The sequence below is a fragment of the Spermophilus citellus genome (genome assembly GCF_964194105.1).
Source record: "Spermophilus citellus genome assembly, chromosome: 9".
Classification (NCBI taxonomy): Eukaryota; Metazoa; Chordata; class Mammalia; order Rodentia; family Sciuridae; genus Spermophilus; species Spermophilus citellus.
Window position 1 is genome coordinate 48,168,485 of NC_138191.1, and position 16,944 is coordinate 48,185,428.

At 37.7% G+C, this 16,944-nt stretch overlaps 1 pseudogene across 1 annotated transcript in view; it reads right to left on the reverse strand.

Moving 5' to 3' along the window:
• Positions 1-16,490, reverse strand: part of LOC308655482 (large ribosomal subunit protein uL16-like) — a 52,926-nt pseudogene extending 36,436 nt beyond the window's left edge. Inside the window, exons 1-2 of the transcript in view lie at positions 16,421-16,490; positions 5,198-5,335 (exon numbers count right to left, since the gene is read on the reverse strand). The product of the transcript in view is annotated as a large ribosomal subunit protein uL16-like (transcript). The remainder of the gene's footprint in view (positions 1-5,197; positions 5,336-16,420) is intronic.
• Positions 16,491-16,944: the final 454 nt, after the last annotated feature.

Here is a 16,944-nt window from a genome sequence, read left to right on the forward strand (position 1 = left end):
ACAGGAGCTTTTGGGGGGAAATCACACATACAAACCACAAAAAAATGTTGGTGAGGAGTTGGGGAAAATGGTGTATTGATACTTGGAAAGGAAACACCACTTAAAAAATCAGGGCTGGAATTGGAATTATCCCACTCCTCAGTTTATACCCCAAAGATTTAAAATCAGCATATTATAGTGAAGCAGTTATATCGATCTTTCTAGCAGCTTGATTGACAATAGCTAAGCTATGGAACCAACCAATGTGCCTTTCAACAGACTAATGGATAAAGAAAATGTGGCATATATTTACAACATAATATTACTTAGCATTAAAGAAGAATGAAACTATGACATTTGCTGGTAAACGGATGGAACTGGAGATTATCATGGAGTATATAAAATAAGCGAATTCCAAAAAAACAAAGGCAGAATGCTCTCACAAATATTTGGATGTTGACCTACAACAAAGAAGAAGTAAATTCGAAGTTCAATGGATTAAACCAAGGGGAATGAAGAGATGGGGGTGGGTAAGAAAGACAGTATAATGAATTGTACATAATTTCCCTATCCTTTTGTATGAATACACGACCAACATAACTCTACATCATGTAAAACCACAATAATGGGTTACTAATTGGAACAAGTTACACTTATTCTGTGTATGTATAATGTCATGTATATCTAGAAAGAACAAATAATTTAAAAAAAAAGAAAAGAATGGAAACAGATCTAACCTCCATTTATTGCTGCTTGCTTCATTCTTTTCAAAGATTTCCAATAGTTTTCAAAGAGCCAAAAATGAACAACAACAAGATGCTAAGAAAAATGCCTGAGAAATGCCACAGAAGAGAGCACTCCTGGGGAAGGTAGAAATTCCACTTCTTCAAATAGACATGCTCCACTTTTTCACTTTCATATATTTGACTTCTATTATTTTTTTCTTTTGTTATAAAGAGTTATGCTGCTTAAAATATTTGAAACCACTGAACAATGGAATCAAGAGGCTTTCAAATACTTCAGATCCATTTCTCTGCTTGACCCTCATGACTCAGTGGAAAAAGTCTGGGAGGTACCAATGGCGTGGAGGAAGGAGGTCAACCTGCATTCTGGTATTTCATAAAGTATTTCCTATTTTAAATCATAAAGAAATATGGCTTATGAGGTCAGATAGCAGAACTTCAAAGAGTAGTGGTGCCTGTAGAAAAAGACTGACTACTGTGGAAAGTAAGTTGGTTGGAACACCAGGAAGTCCTGTCCTAAATTAGCCTTTCCAGCTACCTACACATTTTAGGAGGAAAGAAAAGGAAAAAAAAACATAATATATCATTTTCAAAAGCACAGGACTCTCGTGCATGTACTTTTAAGACAGGAAGCTTTAAAAAATACTTGTCAATAAAATTATGTCCTTAATTTGCTGGACAATATTCATAGTAAAATCTCTTTACCTTTTTAAGTCCCAGAGCAAATTGAATTTCCTCAGAAACTGCAAGGATGTAGAACTTTCGGAGAACAGCCCAAATGACACATCAATTTTCCCATTCGATACCTAAATATTACATTTTTTTATCTCAGTTACTTCAATATATTCCTTTTAATGATTATTTGCATGTTAACTTATTTTCTTAAAAATAAAAATCAGATGAACAGTAAATATTTTAAACATAAGGGTCCTTGCTACCTCTGGATTATGTTGTTTTTGTATGTTTGTATGTTTTCAATTTGAAGATTAAAATCTTCTTTAAACTCTGATCAAACTACTACAGATTCTTTTTGCTGCCCTTTGTTTTTTTTAGAGATCTAGGATTACCCTGCATGGTTTAAGGTAATTAGAGCCCCTGGAGGAACTCTAGGGACAAAATAAATGTTCTTATTCTGTCTGTCTTCCAGAGATATGACATGAGTAACAAGACATGTATACAAGAAAAAGAGGTCCCTAGGTTATTTGTTGACATACTCATGCTTAACAAAATTACAGAGCTCTAGCACTATTGTAATTTTGAGAAAGACCTTGAGCACTTTTCTCTCTTTCAAAACCCTTACTCCCTGTCTACAATTATTGTTGTGCATTGCGTCAGAGGGCAAATAATCCTAGGAAATGTGCTATATTCTAACAATTAGAGAAAATATTTCTTTTATAGCCCCATATCTAACATTTTCCAAGGCAAGTTGCAAACAATCATACTTGTTATATTTTTGTATAAAATGGATAGATTCTGGCTTAAGAAAGAGTGCTCATCAAATAGTTCAGAGTAAATTTAGAATTAGAATTGATAATAAATTAAAACCTTTAAGGAACCTGTCAACATGGAATCTCTTACATTAGCAATGATTAGTAGAATAAAATTACATTGAATTTGGAAAATTTCTGCTATATAAATTTTAGTGGGGTCAAAGAATAACCCTTGTAGATAATTTTCATCACAAATTTGCCAAGTATATTTCAAGCATTTTTTATAATCCATTGTATATCTATCTTTGTGCAATTTATAGCAAATAAAAATAAAGTAAACTATTTATTTTGGAAGACTCTATATATACTTATAGATAGGCATTCAAACAAGTGTGTACAATGAGACATAGAAATTGCTATATGAAACTGTACATATACTACACTAGACTATAAAGTAGTAAAATAATGAAGTCTACAAGAGTCACTCAACTGAGAGCTTCACTGAGAAATTACAAGGATAAATTGGAGTTGTAAGCTCATGGACAGTCACACCATTTTTTTTTTAAGTAGGACTGTCAGGGAAAGTATTGTAAAGAATGCCATGAATAAAAAGAAAAGAGATCCAGTAAAAGATGAGAGTGCAAGTGATAGCCATGCAAATGAGAATTGTATGAGAAGCATGGTATATGTTATGAAGAAACTTGTAAAATATACAAAATACGATGATGTATTATAATAAAATAATGCTAACTCATTCAAATGAAAACTTAAAATAGTAATAGAATTTTTTCTGTATTTAAAATTCCTGCATTAAAGATGAGTAAGTTTCCATTTAAGGAATCATAATTAATAAAAATTCAAAAACCATTCACTAAGTTGAATTTGGGGAAATAGAACTTTTTTCCTCTTCTGGAAGAAAAGTTGAAAGGAAATTGATTTAATGCAAATTTTCCTAGTTTTATTTTTAAATGTATGGTTTTAAGAGAAAATTGACTCTTTGCTTTCAACTTGTCCCTATGAATCAGGAGCCACATTCTCTCCTCTATCCCGCCCCCTCAAAAGAGTGAATTAAACATTATAAATAACTGTTTAGTACAGATGGAATCAAATTATGAAAGTTATTATGAAAGGCTAGGTATGGTGGTGCATGCCTATAATCCCAGTTTCTTAGGAGGCTAAGACAGGAGGATCTCAAGTTCAAAGCCAACCTCTAGCAACTTAGAGAGGCCTTAGCAACACCCTGTCTCAAAATAAAAACTAAGAGGGGCTTGGGATGTGGCTCAGTGGTTAAGTTCCCCTGGGTTCAAACCCTGGTACAAGAAAAAAAACCATAAATATATATATATATATATATATATATATATATATATATATATATATATATATTTACACACAAAATTATATATATATATATATACATTTATTTATGTATGTATTTAATTAATTAAAATAGTTATGTTTCCTTTTCTTAAAATAAAATTTCAGATCACCAAACTATTTTTAACACTTTTAATTATATGATTTTAAAAAATTAAATAATAAACATTAGAAAAATACCATTACTCTGGAAATAATAGGGAATAATAATTATTTCCATTTGGTAAACTTCCATATTTTATTTTTAAAGTACTTAATTTATTAAAATATAATCCACATTCTGTTTTACAATCTATTTTTTTTTTACTTTTTTTTTTAGTTCTGGGATTGAACACAGGTGCACTTTACCACTAAGCTACATCCTCAGCACTTTTTTATATTTTACTTTGAGACAGGATCACACTAAGTTTCACAGACTAGTCTTGAACTTGTGATCCTCCTGCCTCAGCCTCCTGAGTTTCTGGGATTACAGTTATGTACAACCATGCCCAACTTGATTTTTGTTTAATTTTATATACTTAATAATACTCTATCAGACCATCAGTTGTTTCTCAAGCATATTATTTTTAGTGACTAAGAGTCTATCTCATTGATTTGAGAAAGTATTCAAATGTTACAGAAATCATTTCACAAAATATGTCCTAGGAGAAGAATGAGAAATGAGCCTAGATGACTCTGATCTAGCACACAAAGTTCTGTTGGCTTCCTGATGCTATCAAGAAAACAAATTGCCTTAGTAAAAACTGTTATGCCAGATTCGTGGGACCCCAATAGACCTCCAGGAGCGCAATCCAATGCAATTACACATGAGTCTTTATTGCAAGCTCGAGCCTGGTCTCACAACCTTTCCTGATGCAGTGGTACCAGAGAGTGAGTCCCGGTCCTTTGTTCAGTGAGATTTATAGGTTTGGGGGGTACTCTACAACTTCACACAGCAAATCATTCCATATTGCAGGAAAATCAAACAACAACTCTTAACATTGATTAGCACATTCAATGGCGGGAACAAGTTGGATAGGGGTGATTGGTTAGTACAACAGGGGGATTCGTTTGAACTGATTGGTTTAGGCCATGAGGGGTGTAAGTGCTAAACTACATGGTTTCCCAACATGTTATCAACCACCATAAACTACTTGGGGGTCATCTGGCATTCCAGGTATTTTCCCTGTCTCATGCTGATTGGAGGTTGCTGGGGGGGGGGGTTGCTTACCTAGCCCAACTGAGTCAGGAGTACTTGGCCCGCAGACCTCTCCTGTTATTTACAAACAACTCAGCAGGGTGGGTATGTGCTTAGGAGTGCTCTGTGGGTTTTTCCAAGGACAAGGGTCATGCCCCCTCCTTGGACAGGCCTTGAGGTAGAAGCTGCTGTTATTTATTTACTTTTAAAAAATGGAGTCACATCAGTTTCTCAAAACCTTTTCCTGATTATTGCAGTTCTTCCCTGGAATTTATAACATAAGTGAACAACCACCAAACAACAGCCTGTGCTATTGTTGATCAGTGTTAACTGTGGCAAGCAAATTGCTAAAACCCCATTCTCTTTTTAATCTATAAAACCAGACCCCCTGGACACCATTTCAGAGCGCTAGTTCTGTGCGACTATAACACATGATTCCAACGTGGCCATCCTCATGCTTGATTCAACTAAAATATTTTACAGAGTTGTACGAGATTCTGCATTATAGGTTGACATTTTTTGACAATATAGTTGGGACACAAAGTGGCTCTCCTTGGAAGATGGTGGCGGGAAGTGAGTAAGCCGCTCTGTGCTCCGCGCCGCCGCGCCTGCAGCGTATTTTGCCGCGTCTTAAAAGATGAAGTAAAGATCATTAAAGGAGATCTGTCCACAAAGACTCAGCACCGTGTCAAGAAAGGGGCCTAGGTGGAGTGAATCCGCCACGACTCCAGCCAAGGTGGAGTGAGTCCATCACGACATCAGCGCGAGCAGTAAGGCTGCAGCCCGAGCTGCGCGGCTCCCTCGGCCCCCTCTCCTTCTCCTCTCCACCTTTCCGCTTTGCTTCTCCCCAGCCATCTCTCCTCCCACGCTCAGTCCCTAAATCTAGATCTCAATTTCTTTCCCCCACCCCACCCGCTCTCCCGCGTGTCCAGTACCCGGCCCCCGCGGCCCCGAGGCACTGCCTCCCCTCCCCCAGCCCGCACCCCCTCCCCAGGGGTCCCGAAGGCCACAGCTGGGCCGCCACCGTGCCGCCGCCGCCGCGGCTTCCCGCGGAGCACCATAGAGCAGACTCTTCACCGCGTGAGTGAGCTGCCGAGTTAAAGGGTACAGCTGATAAGATGCGTGACAATTTAAAATCTAAGTGATCCAACATGGCAGCGGACACGGAGAGATCAAGTCTCTAACCCCTTCAGCTGCGCGAGCATAGGGAGAAGTAAACTGTCAAAATACTGTTCGCTCAGGACCACTAGGCACTGTTGAGCTGAAGGGGATCCCGGGAGAACAGTCTGCCCCTCTCAGAACACACTGAGCCCGGATTGGGCTGCATTCTAGTTCTGGTTCGCCTGCTTCTAGTGACTCAGCACTAATGATCCCGCTGAAATAACTAGTCAGCCCACCTGAACTCACAGAGGTAAAAGCCAACTGAGCACGATAGTCAGACCCAGGGTATCCCTCTGCTGACAACAGAGGTCCCTTGTACCAGCTACCAGGGGAGTTGCTACCTGAGGGCAAACAAATTCGCTGGGGGTCCTCAGCCCCAAGCCCTACAAACTTAGGGTCTGAGGGAGGCAAACAGAAAAGGTGTGCCCAGGCATCCATGGAAACAGGGCTCCCAGGAGCAGCAGACCCGGCGTGTAGCCAGTATTGTGGCGAGCTTCACAGGTGAGCGGGGCCTGGCTTGAGGAACCACAAGAGAAGGCCCTAGGCACTCAGGATTGGAGACCCGCACAGTCTGGGAAGAAGAGCTGAGGAACAGTGATTGGTTCCCATCCATCAAGAAGAGACGCCTGGCCCAGTTCCCACCTACTGGAAGAGAAGTTAATTGAGCTCTATGACTGCATTTATTATTTTTTTTAATGATTATTATTGGTATTTTTTTTAATTTTATTTTCACTTTTTGTTGTTGATGTTGTTGTTGCTCTTCAACTTTCTTATTAATGGTTTCAATTTTTTTTAATTCTTTTTATTCTATTATTATTACTATTATTTGTTAAACTTTAATTTCCATTTGTTTATTATCATTATAATTTTGGGGAGGTGTTTAAATTTTCATTTTTTCGTTTTTTCTTTCTTTCTTTTCACTTTTTTTCTTTTGTCTTTTCATTTCTTTTCAATTTTCTTATTCCCCCATTCTTGAATTCTACCTACCTACACTCAATCTCTTTAGTGACTTCTTCCCTTCCCTTCTAATACATTTCCTTCCAAGCATCAAAAAAATTTATAAGAGTAAACAGTAACTCAGCAGTCAAACAGAACAAGAAGTATCATGAGCATAAAAAAGCAAGGAAGAAAAGGAGTACAAACAATGAAGGACAGCCTAAATATTCAGGAGGACCTGGAGTCATCAGAAAAATGGCCATATAAAGAACTCAAGGAACACCTTAGACATATGGAAAGGCATCTTAAAGATCACATTGAAAATGAATTACATAAACAGATAAAAGAAGAAGTTAAGCATCTTTATCAGGAGATAGAGATTATAAAAAAAAATTCAAACAATAATTCTAGAAATGAAGGAAACGATAAACCAAATTAAAAACTCAATCGAGAGTATCACTAACAGAGTGGAGCAAGTAGAAGCCAGAACGTCAGATAATGAAGAAAAATATATCATCTTGAAAAGAGTCTAGCCAACTCAGATAGGCTGGTGAAAAATCACGAGAAAAACATCCAAGAGTTTTGGGATAACTTAAAAAAACCAAACTTACGAGTCATCGGGATAGAAGAAGACACAGAGATTCATGCCAAGGGAATGAGTAACTTGCTGAATGAAATAATTACAGAAAACTTTCCAGAAATAAAAAAGGAAACAGATATACAAATTGTAGATGCATACAGGACACCGAGCACACAAAATCACAGTAGACCAACGCCAAGACACATTGTTATGAAGATATCCAATATACAGAACAAAGAGAAAACATTAAAAGCTACAAGAGAAAAGAGGCAGATTACATTTAGGGGTAAACCAATAAGGTTGACAACGGATTTTTCATCACAGACGCTGAAAGCGAGAAGATCCTGGAACAACGTATTTCAAACACTGAAAGACAATGGATGCCAACCAAGAATTCTGTATCCAGCAAAATTAAGCATCAGATATGAGAACAAAATAAAAATCTTTCATGATAAACAAAAGCTAAAAGAATTTGTAGCCAGAAAACCAGCATTGCAAAGCGTCTTGAGCAAAATTCTACACGAGAAAGAAATGAAAAACAGTAACCAAAACCATCAGCGGGAAGTGCCTCGGTAAAGACAGAGGACGGGGGGAAAGCTAATCATGGAGAAACAAACTAAATTAGGAAAAAAAAGAGATAAATAATCAAACATGGCAGGAAGTACAAACCATATATCAATAGTAACTCTAAACGTTAATGGCTTAAACTCTCCAATAAAGCGACATAGGCAGGTAACATGGATTAAAAAAACAAATCCAACAATATGCTGCCTCCAGGAGACACATCTGATTGGAAAAGACATACACAGGCTCAAGGTAAAAGGTTGGGAAAAAATATACCACGCACACGGTCCTCGTAAGCAAGCAGGGGTGGCCATTCTCATATTGAATAAAATCAACTTCAAGACTAAGTTAATCAAAAGGGATAAGGAAGGACATTATATACTGTTAAAAGGAACCATTCGCCAACAAGACATAATAATTATCAATATTTATGCACCAAATAATGGCGCTGCGACGTTCATAAAACAAACTCTCCTCAAGTTCAAGAATCAAATAGACCACAACACAATAATCATGGGTGACTTCAACACACCACTCTCACCATTGGACAGATCCTCCAAACAAAAGTTGAATAAAGAAACTATAGAACTCAATATCAAAATCAATAACGTAGACTTAACTGACATATATAGAATATATCAACCATCATCAAGTGGATATACTTTTTTCTCAGCAGCACATGGAACCTTCTCTAAAATAGATCATATATTATGCCATGGGGCAACCCTCAGTAAATATAAAGGGGTAGAGATAATACCATGCACTTTATCAGATCATAATGGAATGAAACTGGAAATCAATGGTAAAAGAAGGAAGGAAAAATCCTACATCACATGGACAATGAACAATATGTTACTGAATGATCAATGGGTTACAGAAGACATAAATGAGGAAATCAAAAAATCCTTAGAGATAAATGAAAATACAGACACAACATATCGGAATCTATGGGACACAATGAAAGCAGTTTTAAGAGGGAAATTCATTGCCTGGAGGTCATTCCTCAAAAAAAGTAAAAACCAACAAATAAATGAGCTCACACTTCATCTCAAAGCCCTAGAAAAGGAAGAGCAAAACAATAGCAAATGTAGCAGAAGGCAAGAATTAATTAAAATCAGAGCAGAAATCAGTGAAATTGAAACAAAAGAAACTATTGAAAAAATTAACAAAACAAAAAGTTGGTTCTTTGAAAAAATAAATAAGATCGACAGACCCCTAGCCATACTAACGAAGAGAAGAAGAGAGAGAACTCAAATTACTAACATACGGGATGAAAAAGGCAATATTACAACAGATGCTTCAGAAATACAGAACACAATTAGAAATTATTTTGAAAACCTATATTCCAATAAAATAGAAGATAGTGAAGACATCGATAAATTCCTTAAGTCATATGATTTGCCCAGACTGAGTCAGGAGGAAACTCACAACTTAAACAGACCAATATCAATAGATGAAATAGAAGAAGCAATCAAAAGACTTCCAACCAAGAAAAGCCCAGGACTGGATGGGTGTACAGCGGACTTTTACAAAACCTTTAAAGAAGAATTAATACCAATACTTTTCAAGTTATTTCAGGAAATAGAAAAAGAGGGAGCTCTGCCAAATTCATTCTATGAGGCCAACATCACCCTGATTCCGAAACCAGACAAAGACACCTCAAAGAAAGAAAACTACAGACCAATATCTCTAATGAACCTAGATGCAAAAATCCTCAATAAAATTCTGGCGAATCGGATACAAAGGCACATCAAAAAAATTGTGCACCATGATCAAGTGGGATTCATCCCTGGGATGCAAGGATGGTTCAACATACAGAAATCAATAAATGTTATTCACCACATCAATAGACTTAAAGATAAGAACCATATGATCATCTCGATAGACGCAGAAAAAGCATTTGACAAAGTACAGCATCCCTTTATGTTCAAAACATTAGAAAAACTAGGGATAACAGGAACTTACCTCGACATTGTAAAAGCTGTATATGCTAAGTCTCAGGCTAGCATCATTCTGAATGGAGAAAAATTAAAGGCATTCCCTCTAAAATCCGGAACAAGACAGGGATGCCCTCTATCACCACTTCTATTCAATATAGTTCTCAAAACACTGGCCAGAGCAATTAGACAGACGAAAGAAATTAAAGGCATATAAATAGGAAAAGAAGAACTTAAATTATCACTATTTGCGGATGACATGATGCTATACCTAGAAAAACCAAAAGGGTCTACAAAAAAACTACTAGAACTAATAAATGAATTCAGCAAAGTGGCAGGATATAAAATCAACACACATAAATCAAAGGCATTTCTGTATATCAGCGACAAAACTTCTGAAACGGAAATGAGGAAAAACACTCCATTCACAATATCCTCAAAAAAAATAAAATACTTGGGAATCAACCTAACAAAAGAGGTGAAAGACCTATACAATGAAAACTACAGAACCCTAAAGAGAGAAATAGAAGAGGATCTTAGAAGATGGAAAAATATACCTTGTTCATGGATAGGCAGAACTAACATCATCAAAATGGCGATATTACCAAAAGTTCTCTATAGGTTTAATGCAATGCCAATCAAAATCCCAATGGCATTTCTTGTAGAAATAGATAAAGCAATCGTGAAATTCATATGGAAAAATAAAAGACCCAGAATAGGAAAAACAATTCTAAGCAGGAAGTGTGAATCAGTTGGTATAGCGATACTAGATCTCAAACTATATTACAGAGCAATAGTAATAAAAACAGGATGGTACTGGTACCAGAACAGGCGGGTGGACCAATGGTATAGAGTAGAGGACACAGAGACTAATCCACAAAGCTACAACTATCTTATATTTGATAAAGGAGCTAAAAACATGCAATGGAGAAAGGATAGCATCTTCAACAAATGGTGTTGGGAAAACTGGAAATCCATATGCAACAAAATGAAACTGAATCCCCTCCTCTCACCATGCACAAAAGTCAATTCAAAGTGGATCAAGGAGCTAGATATCAATTCAGAGACTCTCTGTCTGATAGAAGAAAAAGTTGGCTCCGATCTACAGATTGTGGGGTCGGGCTCAAAATTCCTTAATAGGACACCCATAGCACAAGAGTTAATAACAAGAATCAACAAATGGGACTTTCTTAAACTGAAAAGTTTTTTATCAGCAAGAGAAACAATAAGAGAGGTAAATAGGGAGCCTACATCCTGGGAACAAATTTTTACTCTTCACACTTCAGATAGAGCCCTAATATCCAGAGTATACAAAGAACTCAAAAAATTAGACAATAAGAAAACAAATATCCCAATCAACAAATGGGCCAAGGACATGAACAAACACTTCACAGAGGACATACAATCAATCAACAAGTACATGAAAAAATGCTCACCATCTCTAGCAGTCAAGGAAATGCAAATCAAAACCACCCTAAGATACCACCTTACCCCAGTAAGATTGGCAGCCATGATGAAGTCAAACAACAATGAGTGCTGGTGAGGATGTGGGGAAAAGGGTACTCTTGTACACTGCTGGTGGGACTGCAAATGGGTGCGGCCAATTTGGAAAGCAGTATGGAGAGTCCTGGGAAAGCTTGGAATGGAACCACCATTTGACCCTGCTATTGCCCTTCTCGGACTATTTCCTGAAGACCTTAAAAGAACACACTACAGGGATACTGCCACATCAATGTTCATAGCAGCACAATTCACAATTGCTAGACTGTGGAATCAACCCAGATGCCCTTCAATAGATGAATGGATAAAAAAAAAATGTGGCATTTATACACCATGGAGTATTACGCAGCACTAAAAAATGACAAAATCATGGAATTTGCAGGGAAATGGATGGCACTAGAGCAGATTATGCTTAGTGAAGCTAGCCAATCCCTAAAAAACAAATACCAAATGTCTTCTTTGATATAATGAGAGCAACTAAGAACAGAACAGGGAGGAAGAGCAGGAAGAAAAGATTAACATTAAACAGAGACATGAGGTGGGAGGGAAAGGGAGAAAAAAAGGGAAATCACATGGAAATGGAGGGAGACCCTCATTGTTATACAAAATTACATATAAGAGGTTATGAGGGGAATGGGATAACAAACATGGAGGGAAATGAATTACAGTAGATGGGGTAGAGAGAGAAGATGGGAGGGGAGGGGAGGGGGGATAGTAGAGGATAGGAAAGGTAGCAGAATACAACAGTCACTAATATGGCAGTATGTAAAAATGTGATGTGTAACCGATGTGATTCTGCAATCTGTATTTGGGGTAAAAATGGGAGTTCATAACCCACTTGATTCTAATGTATGAAATATGATATGTCATGAGCTTTGTTATGTTGTGAACAACCAATAAAAAATAAATAAATAAATAAATTGCGGATTAGACCTAAAAAAAAAAAAAAAAAAAAGTGGCTCTCCTTGCTCATGCTGGTAGCTCTCCCTGAACTCAGCTGGTAGCACTAGTAATTGATTCCCTTGTTTTCTTTGACTACAGAAAGAACCAGAGGCCAGGGATGAGTCCTCTCAGGACACCAGGTCTCCCAGTTTTTTAGTTGAGAATGAGCCTGAAAACTTAGTCTTTGTCCCCACCACTGATTCAATGACAAGGACAAGGTTTTGAGAAAAAGGAAAAAGAAGTTTTATTGCTTTACTAGCATACAAACATGCACATCCAGAGGCTTTGATTCTAACTGCCAGGAGGAACAGTGGATTTTTAAAGAGAGGGAATAGAGGCTACACTTCAGTTGTGCCCTGACAGGAGTCATAATTCATTTATAGCCTTCAGAAATAGCCATTTCTCATACCCACTGGTACCAGCCCAGGGCTGGATTCCTTCATTCCTACATTCCAGCAGCCAAAGGACAGATAATTTGGTTTAAGGCCTCAAAGAAATTTAATCTTGTTTTTTTCCCATTTTTAGGAAGCAGGAGAGGAAGAGGAGGAAAGGGAAAAATGTGAGTTTTGGAATAAGCTGCTAAGGTAAAGCAGCAAGGGCTACATTTAAAGCATGAAGGAGATCCCTGATATAAGAATGGGCTTTATTCAAGCCATTTGCTGACTCTTCTCTGTGAGAATTAGTAGAATTTTATCTCAATAAACAGAATGATAGTGCTTTACACATTCATTTGCAGTTAAGGTCTGGGATAAGGGCACAGTTGCTTAGCAGGAAGAGTTCTAAGGATTTTGTTTTGGCCAATTTATTATAAGCACTTGGCACATTGCAGTTGCTCTTTTGCTTTGTGATTCATATCCACCTTTGACTCTGACCTGCCCACTTTATCCTGACCCTGATTAAAACACATGAGAGTAAATCCCGTTCTGAAGATGAGCCATTTCTCCCTCTAACCATAAAAGGCAGTATAGACCACTAGAGCCTTACTGAGTGTCTGCACAACAGTCCATGATGCAGCGGCTCTCGGTGATCAGAACAATGTTAGGGAACTTTCTGCTCATCGTGGAGGTATACATAGAAACGAGACACCTGGTACCTTGAGAACCCCACTTACTATAAGATGCAGAAGAGAGTGTTATAGACTCAAGGGCAATATCTTGAGAATCTATACCTACAAGGAACACAGGAACACACACGTGACCCAACATACCTTCCAGACTTGGTCACTTTCCAAGGAAGCAAATTATAGGAAACTAATCTTCCAAACCTGATAGTCTTTCCAATGGAGAGCCTGTACCTAGATTTCCAGCTATATGTATAATAGGTATAGCACCTCATCTTGCCTGTACCTAGAAAAACAGCCAAATCTACGGATGGTCTTAAACTTCAATGGCTAAAATGGGGATCTTTTGATATTTCAAAATTGGTATATTTTTATACTCAAGGGGGAAAACCTCAGAATTAAAACTGACTATTTGGGAAGCTGGATTTTATTGGTACTAACAAGCTTCTAAGCTTCTAAGCTTGTAACTGCAGCTCAGAACAGATCACCTACTTCTATGCAAATTGCAAATCAACAGAGGACATATCTGAACTAGTATTCTAAAGTTGCTTCTTCTATGTTTTCTGCTCTCCTCCTATTTCTCCTCCTATCTCTGCCTTCTTCCCACCCCTCTCCCCCACTGCCACTGCTTATTCCATCACAACACACCACTCTCAAGGTCCCATTAGGTTCCTCTGTCCTTGTGGGCCACTTTAAATTAAGCCCACGAGTCAATGGGAACATTGAATATTATATACCCTTTGAATTACTGCTGAGCTAAAGCCACTTTTAAAGACTTCCCAAGGCTGCCACTGAACCTACAGGGATTGCCAAGGAATTTAATTTAGTTATTGAAACTTATAAGCCCAGTCAGTCTGATTTTTACCAACTTGTACACATCATTGGAAGAAGGAAAAGTTAAAGCATGATTCGCTAAAGTTAGTTGGACAAAACTTTTAGAGAATTGTAATAAAAAGACAGCCAAGGAATTCAATGAGGCACAAAAATTAGCTCCTCCCTTTCATCATTTTACTCCTCGAGTCTTTCCTAAAACTATTGATTGGAGAAAAATTAAACAATGTGCCCCAAAATTCAAATGCACAAATCTTGTTTTTTTTTAAGTTTGGGTAAAAGAAAATTTAAAATGATACAGGTATATGAAAGCTATAATTTGCCTCTTACCCAGATTACTGAAGCCACTTAAACAATGGGGGTTTCTAATTCTATCAAGAGAGTTTACAAGTTGAAGCCTAGAATGTTCTAAGTGGAGCTTTTACCAAATTTTTAGGCCGGAGACCCGACTCTGAGGACCCAACATGTCAAATCTCACCATTTGCCCCCAAGGCCAAACTGAAAAAGGTAAGGCAGAAAAACATGAAAGGAACTTTAATCAATGTAGCTACACCAGGAAGACAAAAGTGTTAGGTAGCTAGTCATCCAAGAAGGGGTAAGCAGGGAGAAGACAATGAAGGAGGACAGGGAACCTTATTTGATAGATAAGTACCTGGAAGACAGGGGTTTGCTATGCCAAACCTCCACCCCATAGTCATTATGGCATCCCTTTAAGAAAAAGGGTTTCAAGAGTAAGATACACCCTAGTGGACCCTCCTTTATTATGGAAACTATCCACAAGCTTTAATCACTATGGCAACCCAAACATCAAGACCTTCTCAAAGAAAGCTTGTTTAGGATTACTCAAGGGATAATAAGTAAATTAAGACAGCAGGAAGTTGAGGAAAAACAGGAGGATTCAATTTCCTTAAAATCTCCTACTGAATAAGCACAGTGCCATCTACTATGGTAGGTGGTCCATGAAGTTCATATGCTCTCTATTAAATCAAAAGGTAGACCTGGGCAGGATTCTCAGGAAACTGCTCTGGAACCCCCAGTAAAACTGGAGAGACTCATTCTTTCCCTTTGAAATCAAATCTGCTCTTTTGATCGTGGCAGGTAAGGACCATTTGTTTTATAAATCTCTCTGCTCCATAGTAGGAGACACCTGCTACTGTTGCCTCTCATCAGCAAACTGCTGGTAGTTTCTTTCTGGATTCTTCTTGTCTGATAACTCTTTTTTAAATTTTTTTAAAATTTGTTTTAATTAGTTAAAAATAATAGTAGAATGAATTTATGAACTTTGATATATCATACATAGACTGGATATAATTTCTCATTTTTCTGAGTATACATGTTGCAGAATCATATTGGTCATGCAATCACATATGTACATACAGTAATAATGTCTGTTTCCTATCCCCACATCCCCTTCCCTCCCTCTCATCTCTTCCTTCTACCTAATGTAAGGTAATGCTATTCTTCCCTAGTGCCCCTGCCTTATTGTGAATTAGCATCCTCATATTAGAGAAAACATTCAGCCTTTGGTTTTCTGGGATTGGCTTATTTAACTCCTGTCAGAATGGTAATCATCAAGAATATAGGCAACAATAAATGTTTACAAGGATGTGGTGAAAAAGGTACACTCATACAGTGCTAATGGGCCTGCAAATTGGTGCAACCACTATGGAAAGCAGTATGGAGATTCCTCAGAAAATTGGGAATGGAACCACCATTTGACCCAGCTATCCCACTGCTTGGTTTATACCCAATGGACTTAAAATCAGCATACTATAGTGATGCAGCCACATCAATGATGATAGCATCTTAATTCACAAGAGCTAGACTATGAAACCCACCAAGGTGTCCCTCAATAGATGAATGGATAAAGAACATGTGGTATATATACTCAATGTAATCTTACTCAGCTTTAAAAAAGAGTAAAATTATGGAATTTGACATTAAATGGTTGCACTTGAAGAATATCATGCTAAGCAAAATAAGCCTATCTCATGAACTCTTAAAAATAAAATCTACAGAGAATGGAGAATACAAAAGAGTAAGAGTCAAGCAAAATGAACCGAAGCTCTTGCTGAGTGAGAGGGGGTCCCCATAAAGTGTAGCCACATAAGTGTACTAACTTAGAAGTTTGTAGGACTGCTAGGTGTAGGCATTCTTCAATATTTATGCTGATCAGGTATTAGAAAAATGTTAAGATTATTACTCAGGACCATGACAGTCTGATTGGTCATGCCTTTTTTGTCATTGAGTTCATAGCCTTCACTCAGATCCATCTCACTTTTCCTGTTTCTCCCTCCCTGGGACAAAAGAGTAAACTGGAATGTTTGGAATGTTTCCACAGTGTAATCCATTTTTAATAGGTAACCTACACATTTGTACATTTAGAGAAGGGGGGCATCCATAGCCTTAATTATCTACCTCTCCTTTACTATCTATGCTACCTATTTACCTTGAGAGTATCCCCTTTTCTCCTTTCCTATTCCTTCTAATAAACTTGTGCCTGTTATTGAGTGATGCGTCTGAAATTGTTCTGGTATAATTGCAAGAAATGGGGTGAAATGGCCTTCCTGGCTACCTCAGTTTTAAAGTAGGTCTCTGTCCTATAACAAAGGAAATCCATGTCCTTAGCCCTGGGTTCAAGGGGATGACTGCCACAGTCTAGCTGGGCACAAAATCACGAGACACTCAAGCAGGAACAAACTTTATTTCCAAAACTCCCGCGAATTG